Source organism: Hipposideros armiger, unplaced genomic scaffold (genome assembly GCF_001890085.2).
Source record: "Hipposideros armiger isolate ML-2016 unplaced genomic scaffold, ASM189008v1 scaffold_262, whole genome shotgun sequence".
Taxonomy (NCBI): Eukaryota; Metazoa; Chordata; class Mammalia; order Chiroptera; family Hipposideridae; genus Hipposideros; species Hipposideros armiger.
The window spans coordinates 495,803-510,889 of NW_017731612.1; the positions used below are offsets into that span (position 1 = coordinate 495,803).

Genomic DNA, 15,087 nt, shown 5'->3' on the forward strand with positions numbered 1-15,087 from the left:
TGACTCAGGCTCACCTGGCAGTTTTGGTAAATGCTTGCATCCGTTCCAGTTTGAACCAGTGGGAGGTGTTCATTTTGACCTTGACTGTTCTGCGTTGATCAGGGCCTGCCTGGCTCCAGCCTGGCCGTGTGTTTCAGTGCCTCCTGCTTAATTTCAAACGGTGTGTGTGAGTTTGTGTACCACATTAATTTTGTTGGGAAATTATCATTTTAAAGTACTTTGAGACCCATAGATTAAAATATTTGCCTGCGGATGTGATTACATTGAACTGGGCTATTTTACAACTGAAGAAATTCCTTCGGTAATGGCAAATGTACCAAAAACATTTAATCACTCGTACTGTGTGTCGTAACCCAGACGGTTTATGAAAACCTGCTGTTTCTCCAGAGCCCAGGGTGAGGGTACAAATGTGTGTAGTGTAAGTCTGTGACCCCTCAGGGAAAACGCTGTCCAAACGCTAAGTGAAGCGAGAACTGACGCGTGTGGGGAGGACAAAGGAGCTTGTCCTTGCGGAAGAGCTCAGTGGAGGGGCTCCCGCTTGCTTCCCGGTGAGCCGGCTGGGCAGGAGGGTCGTGGGTTTCCCCAGCATAGCACCTGTCCTCTGTCCGAACGCTAAGTGCTGCGGACACCACAGTGGCCTGTGTGAGGCTGAAACATGGGTCCTGAGCTGGGGCTTCCTCCGCCACCCACCTTGAAGGTGCCCCTGACAATGTCACTGCTTTGGGCACCAGCCTTCCCCATAACGGTCTGCAGGTGCGCTCTGCCCCATGCGTTCGTCTCAGTCACCTGAGGCCTTTCCGCGTCAGCCCTGTCGGTTGTCGCCCCGTTTACACATGGAAACTCAGAAGGATGTCAGTAGCCTGAGAACACTGATGGCCGGCCAGCCGGAAGAGGCAGAGCCCTTGCGGCTTCTTTATTTTCATTGCTGACCCGCTGCACAAATAGAGCTGTTGAGGAGCCTGTGCCCGTGCTTAACCATTTCTCAGTGGTTTCTCTTCAGAAAAAGGACCGCGCAGTGGCTGCATAGTCTTGTTCCTGCCGTGTTTCAGAACCCAGCCCAGCAGGACAGAACACAGGTGTCCTGAGGCCGGTCCCCGCCCGCCGCCCCTCAGTGACTCAGGGGAATGTGCCCCTTTGTGCCGTGCTGTGTGCAGCCGCTTGTAGGGAAGCCCTCAGGGCGTTAGCACGTGTGTCCCAGGAAGTCCCAGCACCACCGTCAGGAGGCGGCGTGGTCCGGCGGGGTGCAGGGTGAGGCGGGCTAGGGGTGGCGGGTGGGGCACACGGCTGGCCTGGCCCTGTTCACTCAAATGATTTGTGCACAGCAAGCATGGCCACACGCCCTCCTACTGACCACGCCAGAAAAGCAGTGCGGCGTGCTGGCGGGGGCCGGGGGCCTGTGACGTGCCCTGTGTTTGGGCCCAGCAGCCATGTCACAGTCCAGCTGCTGAGAATCAGCACTTGTCCAACTTCCAGCCAATGCGAGGAAGGATGCAGAACGCTGCAGACACCAGAGGTGCACGCCCCCGGCTGCGGGAGAGGCCGGCCCCCTTTTCACAGGTCGGTGGGTCCCACGGTGAGAGTCACGTGCCCTCGGCCTCGCGAAGGGCGGAGAATTTGGCACTCAGTAGCAGTAACGAGATGTTAGTTTAATCCGACAAATACATTTGACCCAAACATGAATTATGGCTCCCATGGCAAAAAAAAGGAGGACGTGGGGGCAGGTGGGTTGTAATCTGAGCAGATTTCCAAGTTCAGCCAAGGGAACAAAACCTTCCATGTTAAGGGTGGTGATGAAATAAATCGCAGAACCAGTATCACTGTGTTACCCGAGATTCACGCCAGGACCGTGTGCTTTGCACACGACGCCCCAGATTGGGACGTGCTCGTCCGTGCTTCCCATCTGTGACACGTGTCCCTGAATCAACCTGAACTCCGTGGTGCCGAGTGGGACTCCTTGTTTGCCACTTTACAGATTTCTGGCAGAACAGTTTTTTTCGGTATTTTTAATACGATGGTTCCTGCCCTGTAAGAACAAATTCACTGAAGCATTTGAGGGAGAGTAAAACGCATGCTTGCTTATGGGGTCGGTTTGCCGATAGGTCCCACGCAGCCCTGCTAGGACGGCGCTGTCCCAGGGCGTCACTGTGGGAGAGTGGCGGCTGTCGACGGCTGTGGTTCCCAAATGCCCCCAGTTGGTCAGTGGGGCCGACACTCAGCAAGGGGGGAACAGGCTCCTGCCACCAACACAGACTTGCCGTCCGTCCCAGGGGTCCCTTCATTTCCCGTCCCGCGGTCCCCGGGCATCACTGCCACACGTGGTGGCTCGCAGAGCCAGGGACCCGCAACTGGGACACCGGCAGCTCTTTTTATTCATGCGACGAAAGCAGATAGGTGGTCGGCTTCAAGTACCACCGGTGTCTCGGATGTCCCGGCGCTGACAAGCTCTGTGTCAGAGAATCAAAGCGCCCTGCGCAGAAGGAGCCTGCAGCCAGCTAGTCTCACCCCCAGGTTTGGTAAAGGCCACACAGGCCACACAGGCCATCCAGTGGCTGTCACCCCAGCCAACAGGACAGGTCTTGACCCCACCGCAGGGTCCTCAGTTTGTGGATAGAACGGAGATAGTTCTTTCTTCTCGAAGGTGTTAGTTTTCTGATGATGCTCTAATTGCTGCTTATGTGAAAGGTGAAATTTAAAACTGCAGGGACGGCCTTCAGATCTGCTGTCCTAGGCACTTCAGCACCGACTGGGAGGACGCCAGCGAGAAGCTGCCTTTGTCCTCCTTCCTGGCTTTTGGCTTTTGATGGGCTTGAAGTGAGTGATGCAGATGAAGTGATAACAGCACAGGTGCCTGGGGGTTAGGAAGACACTTTGTAAATCATGCCCCAAGTTCAAGTATCCTGCAGCTGTGTGGCCGAACATGCAAATGTTTGCTTTCTGAGTCATTCGCCCTAATGACTTTGAAGCATTTGTGAGGTACAATGGTAACACTGTTCTGCCCTGCAGAAAGCACAGCCCTGTCAGATGCCCACACAGAGCCCGGTGTCCTCGGGCACAATATTACGCAGGGCGCTGCCCAGGACCTGCTGACACTGCCTTCCAGCTGACGGAATGTCACATCACCCAGGCTGGCGTGACACAGCTGTGGTGGGCACTCTTAGTGACCAACAGGAGGCAGAACTAGAAACACCTGGGCTTCTGTGGCCCGCCCCTTCCCCGCTTGTGCTCGAGTCGGCAGAGGCCAGTGGGCTGTGAGGCTGTTCCCTGCAAGCCCTGCCTTCCAGGTTAAGGACTGAATGTGTGCAGCCAGAAAACAGAACATTCCAGCAATCACGGGCGGCGTGCGCGGTGCTTTGTCTGCCTGTTCTCGTGCAGGCATGGAGCTGAGGCAGTGGGTCTCAGTGCCACCATAGGGCGCATTTGGGGCAGCCCTAATGGCAGGAGCGTAACATCGGGCTCAGCAAACAGGAAGTGTCTCCATTAGGGAAAGAGTGAGGCTGAGTCCTGGGCTGGGGAGGAGGCAGCCGGGAGCTTCTCTAAGAGTTGTCAGCTTGTTTCTTTCTTGGTTCATACTCAGTTTCCTTTGTTCTTTTTTAACAAAGCACTAAAAATTCTTTTCTAAGAAAATTCACTCCAAACATTGTTAATATTTTTCAAAGTCTAAAAGGGATGTTTACAGCAAGTCTGGAAATAGAATTAAAAATTTGTCACACTTAAAAGGTTTAAAATTTTTAACCTGTTGTGTTGATATGTGGAGTGGAGCAGCTTAGGTTGGGGTAGCTGGTTAAGTGTCGGTGCCATGGGCTGTGCTCCTCTCCGTGGCTGCGTTTTATGCATTTGCTTAGCAAACATTTAATAGTGTGGTTTGTATTTCCGTCAGGGACCGAGAGCCAGGCAGGCATGCTGTGTCAAAGGGCAGCAGCTGACAGTGGCCCCCCTTATCCAAAAGGGGAGCTCAAATTCAGGGACCTTCGTGGCAGAGAGTTTCAGGACAGCTTTGAAAGAGGCAGTGGATGTGGACTGTGTGAGGGGCAGGGGCGTCCAAGGCCTGCGGGGGGCCGTGTGCCCGGGCGGGAGGTGCCAGGGATAGGGCATGTGCCCGGGCACCTGGGCAGCCTCCTCTCCAGAGCCGACAAACACTCCTTTCGGATCTCGGCTCTGGAGTCAGCGCGGAGCGTAGGGCTGGCTTCCAGTTCATAAGCTGTTTCCACATTAAGGCCCGTTGGAGTTTTCGTGTCTTAACAATAGCTGGCTGACTCCAAACGTGGGGAAAGTGCACCTCTTTCAACAACTGGCAAAATCTTGGTTTATATTCTGAATAAAACAGTTCCCATATGTTCAAGAGGAAGCGCTCTGTGCGGCTTGGTAAGGCCTGTGGACTCCAGGAACCTTGGAGAAGCAGATAGAAGCACATCCTCTTAGAAGGGTTTACACACGTCATTGAGCTTGGTGCTTAGCTCCTGCGGTTCAGGTCCGCGGAGCACCTGATGAGAAAGCCCCAAGTCACGGTGAACTGTTCGTCTGCACAGGACACCAGGCGACAGGGAGGCTGCGCTCCGCACACGCCACTGGCCGCTAGCCTCCCTCCCCGACAGGAGCTCTGTCCTCATCCGTGTCCCCCACAGCTTTACGTTTACACTGTTTGGATTATGTTCCTCTGAACCCCCCACAGGTGTGGTTTGAAGAGCTGCCCCCACCTGTAGCTGAAAGATGAGAGCTTCACTGGAACTGAGCGGCTCGCAGAACGCGGGTGTGGGGCTGGGGTCGCTGCCAGAGCATTCCAGGCCGCGACCTCGGGGTTGAGGAGTTGCTGAAGCAGACGGGCTCTGGGGACATCCACAGTCCCAAAGGCCATGTTCAGATTTGCATTCGTAGGGCTTTGGGCAGCCATGTAGGGTGATAGACTATGGTAGGAATGCAGTTTTTAATTTCTTAAAAAAATGGCAAAGCATTTTTAGTTCTTTTAAAAATGACCAGTTGGAAAGGTGAGCTCTCCCAGAGGTCATGTGGTTAATTTCTAAGCATCTTCACACCTTGTTTTCCCTGGTGGTTGCTTCCAATTCGGTACATTTTTAAACATTTAATATGTAGCACCGAGCAGGTGAACGGCAGGCTGTTGCGGGGAGGAGGTGTGTACATGGCACACAGGTAACAAACAGGTAACAAAGATGTGCACGGCAAACAGGTAAAGCGGGGAGGGGAGGCTGGTGCTAAAATAACCTGCACAGGTTTCGGAGGACTCATGAGAGAGAGAAGAAAGCGTGGCCCGTCAGGGTCTGTGACCGCCTGCGTTCTGTCCTGGGGTCTTCACAAAGCTCTGCGTTTGCTGTGTCACCTCAGGGGGAATGATTTCCTTCAGGAATCTGTAACCTGCTGTCAGAGATAGCAGGCGGAGTGTGGCACGCCGTTCCTGATTGTTTTGGGTAAAGCTGGGGAAACATTTTCAAAATATTAAAGCTTAAAAAGAATTAGATCTGAATCAAAATGTTTGCTCCTGTGTGTACAATTGTGGACAGTGGAAACCTGGATCCTTGATAAGATTCAAACCATCCGTATTGGTGTGAAACGAGCCACTTTGATTGAATTGCGTCAGGGAGCTGCGTGTGCATGAGTGTGAGGAGGCCGGTGGGCCGCCCCGCGCGCCTCCTGGGCTCAGCAGCTGCAGACATGACTTTCCTGGCTCCGCTGGTCAGGCGCGGGCGTGGGCAGGGGGTGGCCAAGGGGCCCCGGCCGGTCACCCGTGATGCGGGGTTCTCCCATGGGGACGCCTCGCCCCGCGGGACGGGAGGCCCGTGTGGACGGCAGGCTGCTTACATGGTGACAAACAAAACAATGCCCCCCCGCCCCCCCACGCGCATAGCTGGGCTGGTAGGTGTAAAAATAGCCGGGCGCCCGGACCGGCCGCCGGGCAGCCTGCAGTTGCCGGGCTCGCAGCTCCGCGTGACGGATGGGGACAGGGGCCGAGGGGCCCTGGGGCGCCTGCGTGGGCCATCCCCGTGCGTGGGCCCCCGGGAGCCCCGGGCAGGGCGCAGAGGCTGAGCCCGCGGGCGGCATGGGCAACGCCGCGCTCTGCCCGCCCTGCCGCGTGGACCGGGGCGCCGGCGCGCACGTGCGGGGGGCGGACGAGGCCGCGGACGGCGACGCCAGCGAGGGGCCGGGGGCGCAGGTAGGTGTGGGGGGCCCTGGGGACCCGGCTCCTGCTCGTGACGTTTTCTCTGCGGGGAGCGGGATGTCCCGCCGCCCGGCCCGCCCTCTGTGCCCACGGGCGCGCTCTTCAGGGTCACGCGTGGGCCGGCGGGGCCTGGCCGCGCGCGGCGGGCGGGGCTGCGCTCCGTGCAGAGGCTTCGCAGCGCGGCTGCCGGCGCCGGGCTTGCAGATTGTAATAATCCAGGGCTCCGGCACGCTCCTCAAAAGGCACAAGGGCTGATTGTGCTTTTCCGCGGGGGGGCCAGAACCGCCTCCTGGAATACTTGGTTTTCATAACTGCGGAGAAGACAGATGAGCTTTGATCGGCCAGCCCAGGGTTTCGGCCTTAGTGCGAGTGATTTATTTCAGGCGAGAGCGTGACCCTGCCATGCGTGGGCCGAGCGTGAGAGGACAGGGTTGTGCCTGGTAGTCCGGAGGGGACACTGGGGACGGAGCCAACTGTGTGGCGCTCTCACTCGGTCCCGGGGAGCTGCCCCGTTCTGCAGCAGTGGGACCGAGACAGAAGCCAGGAAGCGACCAGTGGAAACAGCCTCGGAGCCGGTGTTTGCTGAAGAGCAGAGCGGGTCTGACTGCACTGGGGAATCCAGGGGACAGCACTGTGGGGGTGGCACTGAGGGGACCAGGGGCGGAGAGTATACAGGTCAGGTGGGGGGGGCGCCACCCAGCTTGGCTCCTGGGTTATGGCTTAACTTACCCCCTCCTCCAGGAGGGTCACCCAGATTGCTGGGCGCCACTTCTGGTGCAGTTTCTAAACTGGAGGGAGCAGAAAAGGTGAACTTTGGGGTAACTTTTAGTAACTCTACATGCTTGCTTTAGTTGCAGTATATAAATATATTCCCTAAGACATAACGACCTTATTTAAAAGGTATTTCTGTGAATGTTTTTATTAGTTTAGAATTCACACCATTCTTTAAAATGTTCATAATTCCTTCAGTATTTTTAAGTTACACATGTGATTTCCGTTTTTCACCTTTTAGAAGTCATTAAGAAAAATGTAATGCATGAAAGTAAATTATAGCTGCTTTAAAAATGAAATATAAAGCAATATTTTTAAAATTTAGAGAACAGAAGTGGTGATAATTTCATGTGTTGATAGGTTCTTTTGCTTAAATAAAAGCACGATTTTATATATAAACGTGATTCTGAGGTTCAAGGGATGAAATGAGAAACTCATTAAAAACTTCAGAAGTCAGAAAGCGATTCAGAACTTTTTAAAGAAGCAACCAACGGCAGTTTCGCCCCTGTTAAAACCCTTCTATCCCTGTCAGTGTAGCTATTGGCCTTGAAAAGAAAAGCAAGTTGATTTTAACAAAAAGACAATCTGATTTCTCTGAATTAGCAACGTACGCACAGCTCGCTGATCAGCGAGTAAACGTTTCCACCAAAGCCTTTACAGGCAGAGCCAACAGTGATCGTATAACAGGGAGACGTGCCCACTGCCTACTTTCTGAGATGGTATTCTACTCAGAATTTCTCTACTTTGGGGGGGGGGGAAAAGTTAATTCTTAATACCAAGGATATAGCAAGGACTTAAGCAAAATGTGTGGTTCTGTCTAGCTTGTTTTCCACGCTGAGGCCACCTGCTGCCTTTTCTTTCCAGCGGGCACTGTAGAAGCCACTCCTCACGCATCTAGGTAAACGCATCCCTCCGTCCGTCACTGTCCATCATGCATGCATGTCACAATTAACAATAAATAGTTCTTAAGACTTCAGAACTTTTATTTTTATGGTATTCCTTTTCTGAGGGGGAAAACTAATACAGATCCTTGGCACTATTTTTTCTTTTGGAAATAAACTTCGAAATGTTTTATAGAGTTTATTGTGTTGTTAGGCCAAAAATTTCAAATAAATAAATTTTCCAGTTTTAGTCATAATCAGAATGAAACTCGTGGAAAAATATAAATTTAAGCTAATAAAACTGGAAGGCTTTATGTCAATACTTTATTCTTTTCTATAAGTTTCATTTAGAATTTTGACTATTTTGACCTTTATGTATAGATAAGTACAGCAATGAGAAATAAGTCAGTTATCAGGGACGGTGCTGGGAATAAGCAAACAAAAGTAATTTCCCTGTGAGCAATATTATTGTATGTCCATATTTGAAACTCTACTTATAGGCTTACAAGTTTTTTATAAGAAAGGTAAAGCAAATCAGAATAACTTCCAGGTACGTTATATAGGTAAACACAGAAATTATACCTACCCCCTGCAAAAACAAAAATGAAGCTAAATATTACTTTGGCAGTATGATAATCGTTCTGGTAAAGCATTAAAAAAATATGAGCGATGTAGAGCATGGTTATGGAACTTTCTGTTGGTTATTTAAAGGTAATTATTGAAGGAGATAAGGCACGGCTTCTGTCCTCTGTGAACGTTCAGTCTGGTTTCACACAGGACGTCCGGCTGTGAAGGCAGCAGACAGTCGAGGTGGGTGATGGTCCCTGGGAAACGCTGAGGAGGGGGCCAGAGACTGCCAGCATGTGGGTCCTGCTGGGGGACTGGCCAGCCGCTCCAGCCGGACATGGAAATGCTCCCGTCCAGGCCATGAATTAGCTGCTTCCGTGAGCCTGGCAAGCTGCCCCTTGTACTGAGCTACCTGGAACATCCTCTGGGGCCCCCCAGGCCCAGGCAGCAGGGGCCTCGAGGGCTGTGCGCGTGGGCGCCCGAGCTATACCGTAGCTGAGTGTTTCGACGCCCTTCCGCTAGGAAAGGAGCGGCCACCAGTAGCAGGTCTCGGAAGACAGCAGCCTTGGGCCTCTGGGAAGAAAGTACTTGTGGGGAGCATTTATTGAGCTCTACTGGGCGCCAGGCACTGGGGCCACCAGGGTGCCTAAGACGGGCAACCTTGGCCTGAGGGCATGCGGTCCAGGTGGGGAGGACAGAGCAGGAGGTCCCGTGTCCTGACCCGTGTGGCGCGGGAGCCCCTGATGTTGGGGGCCACTTGAGAACCGCAGCCCTCAGGCTCAGGGTGGCAGGAGAGTCGACCCCGAAGCCTACGGGCCGATCATAGACTCAGCCGTGGGGACAACAGTGACCTCAGGGTGAAGAATGCAGGAGAAGAGGTGTGTAGATAGGGAAGCTGTGTAAGTCCCATGGCTGTCGCGCCGAGCTCCTTGGGACGCGGGTGGAACCGACGCCATTTGGATAAGAAGCGTGGGGTCAGCTCGCCCGGAGCTCCAAGGCCACACTGAGAATGTGGCCCCTGTTCGGTGAGAGACAGCCCAGCGGCCCTTGTGGGGCATCGGTCAGATCGAGGCGTGTGCATCGGATGCTCCACTCTGAGCAGAGCCTAAAGCAGGGCCGGCCCCGGCAGCCACGCGGTTCATATGTGTGAAAAATGGGAATAAATTAGTGACTAGGGAGTCACCCAGAGCAGCAAGTCTAGGTGTGGGCGGTTTCCAGCTGCAGGAGGCCAAAGGCCACGAAAGTTAAAGCAGTGACCAAGGTACAAAAGACATTCCTGGACACCTTTGAGGAACTGGGTGACTAACAAGTCTTAGGTGTGACCTTCTGCCCCAAAGAGGGACGGACCCTCCTACATGCGACTGCGAATAGTAATGCATAGGACACATTACCATATAAAATAATACACGTTTTCTTGAATCATTACGCACTCTCTATATCAAGTTGTGCATAACATGCAACAGTTGCCTTTTAAAGAAATTCCGTGAAAGATTACATTGTGATAGGAGAAATAATAAGCAATCAATATCTAATATTTTGATTACGTTTTTCTTACAATGAGGCTCATCCAAATCACACATAGTTATTTATTTGAACTGTGTAATAACTTTTAATAGTCTTCAGCTGTGTTTAATGAGCTTAGTCCCACTGAACGTACTCGGCTTTTTCAAGGTCACGTGTGATGGAGGTGAGGACGCTCCCTTTTCAGCCGTGTTTGCTCCCTCCCGCAGCACCTGCTGTAATTCTTACCCGTTTTCAGTTGCTGTTTTGGATTTCATGCCTTTTGGTGAAATTTAAAGTTCATTATGCCACAGGAAGCATCTCCTGGTTCCTCCATTTTCATTTAAAGCTTTCTCCCTGAAATTGGGGAGCATAGTATATCACATTGGATTGTCAAATTTTACGTGTTGGACTTCTGAAAGCTTATATTCACATCATATTTGTGTGGGCTTCTGTGACTATAGTAAAACTTTTTTGTACCTTCCTTTAAAATGGGCTTATAGAAGTAAAACTGTTCGGTGGTATCTCCGAAGTCAGCAGCTGGTCCAGAAGCTACAGAGAGCAGCCAGCTGTTGCACAGCAGAGGCTGTGAGCTGAACCAGTGCTTCACTGCTGCCGACATAGTGTTTATTTTAAACTTGGTTTTTTTTGTTTTTTTTCTCTCTCTGCAGTTATCAATGAATTACAAAAGGGAGCTTTGAAGTTTAATCTCATGTTCTTTCTGATACAGTGGCAGCTTTTACACCCTCGTATAACAATTATTAAGTACATGCCATGGACTTAAAATTCAACCTTTAAGGTTGATAATTTGTCTAATGAAGAATTTTCACCTCAGGCCAGCCGAGTGGCTCAGCTGGTTAAGAGCTTGCTCAAGAGTGCAAGCTCTGAGCAACAGCGGTTCGATGCCCGGCCTGAGCTGAGCTGCTACTGAGCTGCCAACAGGCGGCAGGATGGCTCAGCTAAAAATAAATAAATAAATAAATAAATAAAATAAATTAAATTAGAAAAAACAAAATAAAAGAATTCTCACCTTATCAGGGAAAATTGCAAGGAATCAGGTCCCTCCAGGCAGAAATGACAAAAACCTGAGTTGAAGACTCTGTTTTTGCTCCTTTAGTATCGTATCTTCCTGGGTTGTTGAGCTTCTGAAGGAAGTTAGTTAGAAAGCACCTCCTAAGACATCCAGCAAAACAGAAGTATACAGAAAATTTGTGACTCTGTTTTGAAAACCATTGGTTGTCGTGTCTAGTTTCCCCCCAGATTTATAAAAGGAAAAGAGCATTTTTCAGAAATAAAAGACATTTACCAATTTTCCACTAATAACTTGTATATCTATAATTCATCATTATCTTTTAAAAAATGGCATATCATATTCTGCTTACTAGGCATTCTTGGACCAACTGAGTGAGGATGACATCAGGGTTGTGTAACAAATACAGAGAATGGACGGTCTCGCTCGTCCCCTGTCAGTGCCTCCCCAAGTGTGTTCTGTGAGCCACCTACACCAGAAGAATCACCTTGGGTGGATTGCTGAGCCCCACTCCAGACCTCCAGAATTAGTATCCCGGAGGTGGGAACTGAGAACATTTATTTAACAAGACTAAGATCTCTAAATAGCCCGTAAGTGTGCTAAAGTGTGATAACCACTGCTTTATGTTCTAAGGGGTGACTTTACTGAGGAGACAGGCTGAACGTGTCACATCAGCACATAAGGCTAAGAGAATAAAAACCCTTCCCATTGTGATAAGCTGCTTTTAATCCAGGTTAATTCAGCTGATTGCCAAAATTCTATCTGGTGGCAATTAAAGAAAACAAGAGCACGCAGGACACGTGGGAACGAGGGTGCTGCCCGCACGCCGGCCCCCTGCGGCTCTCACACGCTGTCCGAGAGCTAGAAAGTGTCTCTTGTGTTGCCGGGACGTTTGAAAGCACAGCATCCGAGTAAACTGAAGCCCCACTCCCAAAGCTGACAGTTTCTGTGCCGCCTAATTTACATCGTGATCCTACACATTTTATAGACAAGCAAACTGAAGCTTATCTGAGTTCAGTAATTTGCTCAAGGTAAGTGGTAGAACAGGATTGAAAGGGTCGTTCCCAGCTCATTGTGTTATGCTGGCTTTTTAAGGAAAGAGAAACATAAAAAATGAGACATTAGAAAAAGTAAAAAGTGTGTTGAAAGATTTTCAACAATTGAAAAAAATTGTCCACTTGGAAAATTTCAAGTAAGTTTCTCACTTATGCCCATACCAAAATAAATTTCAAGTAAGTAAAAGTTAAATAAAAAAATAATTTTTTGACAAGTAGAAGAAAATGAAGAGAAATATTTTATTGATTTGGGGGTTGGAAAGCCTAAAATCAATGGAATAAAAATCTGAAGGGAGATGATTATACTTTCAATTTATAAAATTTAAAACTTCTAAAAGTCAGAAGATACATTAAAAAGAAAATGAATTTAGAAAAATTTGCAACAAATATAACAAAAGGTTACTTGTCTATATGAAGTTTTTAAAAATAAAAGAGACATTTGAAACTCGCAAGGGACAAAGAATGTAGACAAGTCAAAGGCAAGAAATGTATGACCGAGTTTTCAAACTCTTCAGAAGTGACAAAGGTCAGTGGCAGCCACAGGGACAAGCGTACCAGTGTGAGCGAGCGGGTGTGGACGCGGCTCTCCCACGACAGCCGTGGTCCCTCCGAGCCCCTCGTGGGCAGCCCTGCACCGCGATGCCTTGTCCCACCTCGGCGGTGTACTGCACACGGTCCCAGAGGAAGGCTTACATTCGGGGCTCACAGCGCTCGACAGTAATGAAACGGGAAAGCACCAGCCGTAGAGTGATTAGGGAAGGTGACGATTGTAAGCTCTCTGTAAACTGTCACATGGATTTAGAGTATCTTTCAAAGCTTTGGTGTAGGCAGAATTGGTAATGTTGCCTTTTAGAAGTAGAAGACACAGTATTATTATCCCACCTTTGTAAAGACATTATTTATACACACAAACACAGTGGATAGTGGAAAAATTTTAGAAGAAAATACATCAAAACATAGTTAAGTTTGAGTAATAGGATTATGGCTGCTGGCTGATTTTGTTTTCGTTTATTTTTAAGTGTTTTTATGGGAATATATATATGTAGATATGTTTCTTTTATGATCCCGCTACCTTTTTAAAGAGAAGATAGATTATAAGGACAAAAACGGAGTAAAGAATATAGACAGGCACATGGTTTTAGACAAATACTCTTATGGGGTGTATATTTTCTTTGTTTCGTAACAAATTATTTAATATTCTGCACTTATCTAGCTTTACAGTTAATTTGGAGAAGAGGACAATTCATGGGAACACTTGCTACATTTTTGCTGAGAGTATAAGATTTAGTGCTGTCATTTCTTGTGGGTGAGATCAGTATTTACGCGTAAGTGGCAGGTGTGGTGACCAATAAGAACAGCCGGGAGAGGCCTCCCCTGTCCTGGCAGGGGTCCGGGGTCCAGGGAAACCCCGTTGGAAACGTGTCACTGTGAGCGCTGAGGTCTGCATGCAGATTTCTGCACTGGAACAAAGTCTGCAGCTTTCCATGCCATCTGAAAAGTGTTTTGTTTGCCTGGTAATAGTGACAGCTGTGACAGAGACACCACTCTAGATTCAGTCATCGAGCATAACGTGCGATAGTATTTTGTAATAATATAGCTGTGTCCTTAGAAGTCACAGCTCTTGGGCTAGTGACGTTAAAGAATACAAATCTTGGCATTCTGGGGGTGTCCACGGCCTACAGGTCAAACGTGGGGCCCTGCCCTGGACCCGAAAGGGAGCCGGGCGCCCCGAGATTGGGACGTGACCACTGGGCCAGGGGTGTGGCTGCCTAGGTTTTCCCCAGAACAGGACGCCGCGGGCGCCCCATCAGTCAGTCCACAGTGAGAAGGTGCTGGCACTTTGGGGGAACCTGCGTGGTGGCTGTGAGGGCGCCGCTGGTGCCGGTCCCGACTCTGGCGTCCGTCCCCACAGTCCGTGGACAGCAGGCTTTGTCTCGCCAACCCTCAGCTTCCTCATCTGGGTGGTTTGTGAGGACTAGATGGGAATATAAGTGTTTGTCCTCAGCAGGCTTAGCCGTCAATATTCTAGGAGGAAATGTGGGAAAGAATACGAAAAGAACAAAATACGATTCATGCCTCGAGGGGGTGACAGTCTTGATGAGTGGCTGGGCTGCTGCACACGAAGCGACGTGTGCAGATGGCAACGTGACAGGCGGCACGCAGAAGCCTGACGTGGTGGGTGCCAGTCCATATTCTGCAGAAAAACAAAGGCTTTAATAAGGAGTCACTGAAACTCCATAAATGTACACAAATCGTGCAAAAGCAATGAAAGATTGACCTGCGTGCTCAGTGTGACTTGACAATTGTTTATCATAAAATATAGTGAAAAAATTGTAGTCAATCCAATCAAAACCAAGTGATTAATCCTCTTACTGGAGTCATGACCAGAAGAGAGAGGCTTTGTTTGGGTCAGGCTAAGTCTCTGCAATGATTCCATGATCGGTGCTAAATTAGCAGTGACCTCTGGGAAGGGCGTTTGCGGCTGAGGGAAGCTCAGGCATGCGCATGCCCCGCCCTTCTCACATTGGGGGAAAAACCCAATACAGCTGGCGCCTGTCCAGCTGTGGGGATGCCACGGGGTCCACTGTGCACCCGTCTTCTCGTTACTCCACGTGCTGTGCTGGGTCCCCTTTTCCAACACTGCCGACAGAAACGCCACACTCTGCAGACCTTTCAAATGAAATTCTCAGCATCTCCTTTCCCAGCGTTTGTCCTTTAATTACTGAGACAGAAACCTGCCTCCTGGCCCTTCGCCAGCGGCCAGCGAGAAGGTCCCTGAGCTGTTAGTGTTTAAGAAAAAGGTGAACATTTCAACTAAGTTAGTTTAAGTGGATGGACAAGGTCTTTGGGCTACAGTTAACTACTGCTCTGCAAAAAATGTTCTAATGCTATCTTCTCCTATGACCTAAAAGTAATCTAAGTCTTGTTTAGAAATTTTCTAAGTTTAATGTTTGGCCAATTAAAGCTAGAATGACGTGTATTGATACTACCTGTTGTCAGCTTTGCATAAAACTAAAATACCTGGTAACAGTTCTTCCCAAGGGTTCATTATCAGCATAATCAGCTTTAGTGGCTGGTATGTTTCAGCCACCAGCTGCGGCTTTGGAAAGTCTG

At 49.8% G+C, this 15,087-nt stretch overlaps 1 protein-coding gene and 1 long non-coding RNA gene across 23 annotated transcripts in view; one reads left to right on the top strand and one right to left on the bottom strand.

The window, feature by feature from the left end:
• ANK2 (ankyrin 2) overlaps positions 1-15,087 on the top strand; it is a 284,146-nt gene that overhangs the window by 109,521 nt on the left and 159,538 nt on the right. The window contains exon 1 of one of the 22 annotated variants that reach the window (XM_019656565.1): positions 6,077-6,163. The exons of the other annotated variants lie outside the window; for them this stretch is intronic. The gene's annotated coding sequence lies outside the window, so the exon portion shown is untranslated. Of the gene's footprint in view, positions 1-6,076; positions 6,164-15,087 lie in introns of those variants that run through there. 22 annotated transcript variants of the gene reach the window in all.
• LOC109390282 (uncharacterized) lies at positions 9,472-12,667 on the bottom strand. Its single transcript, XR_002125544.1, has 3 exons — positions 12,529-12,667; positions 10,919-11,061; positions 9,472-10,245 (listed from the first exon to the last, which is right to left on the bottom strand). It is a non-coding gene; the product is annotated as an uncharacterized LOC109390282 (long non-coding RNA).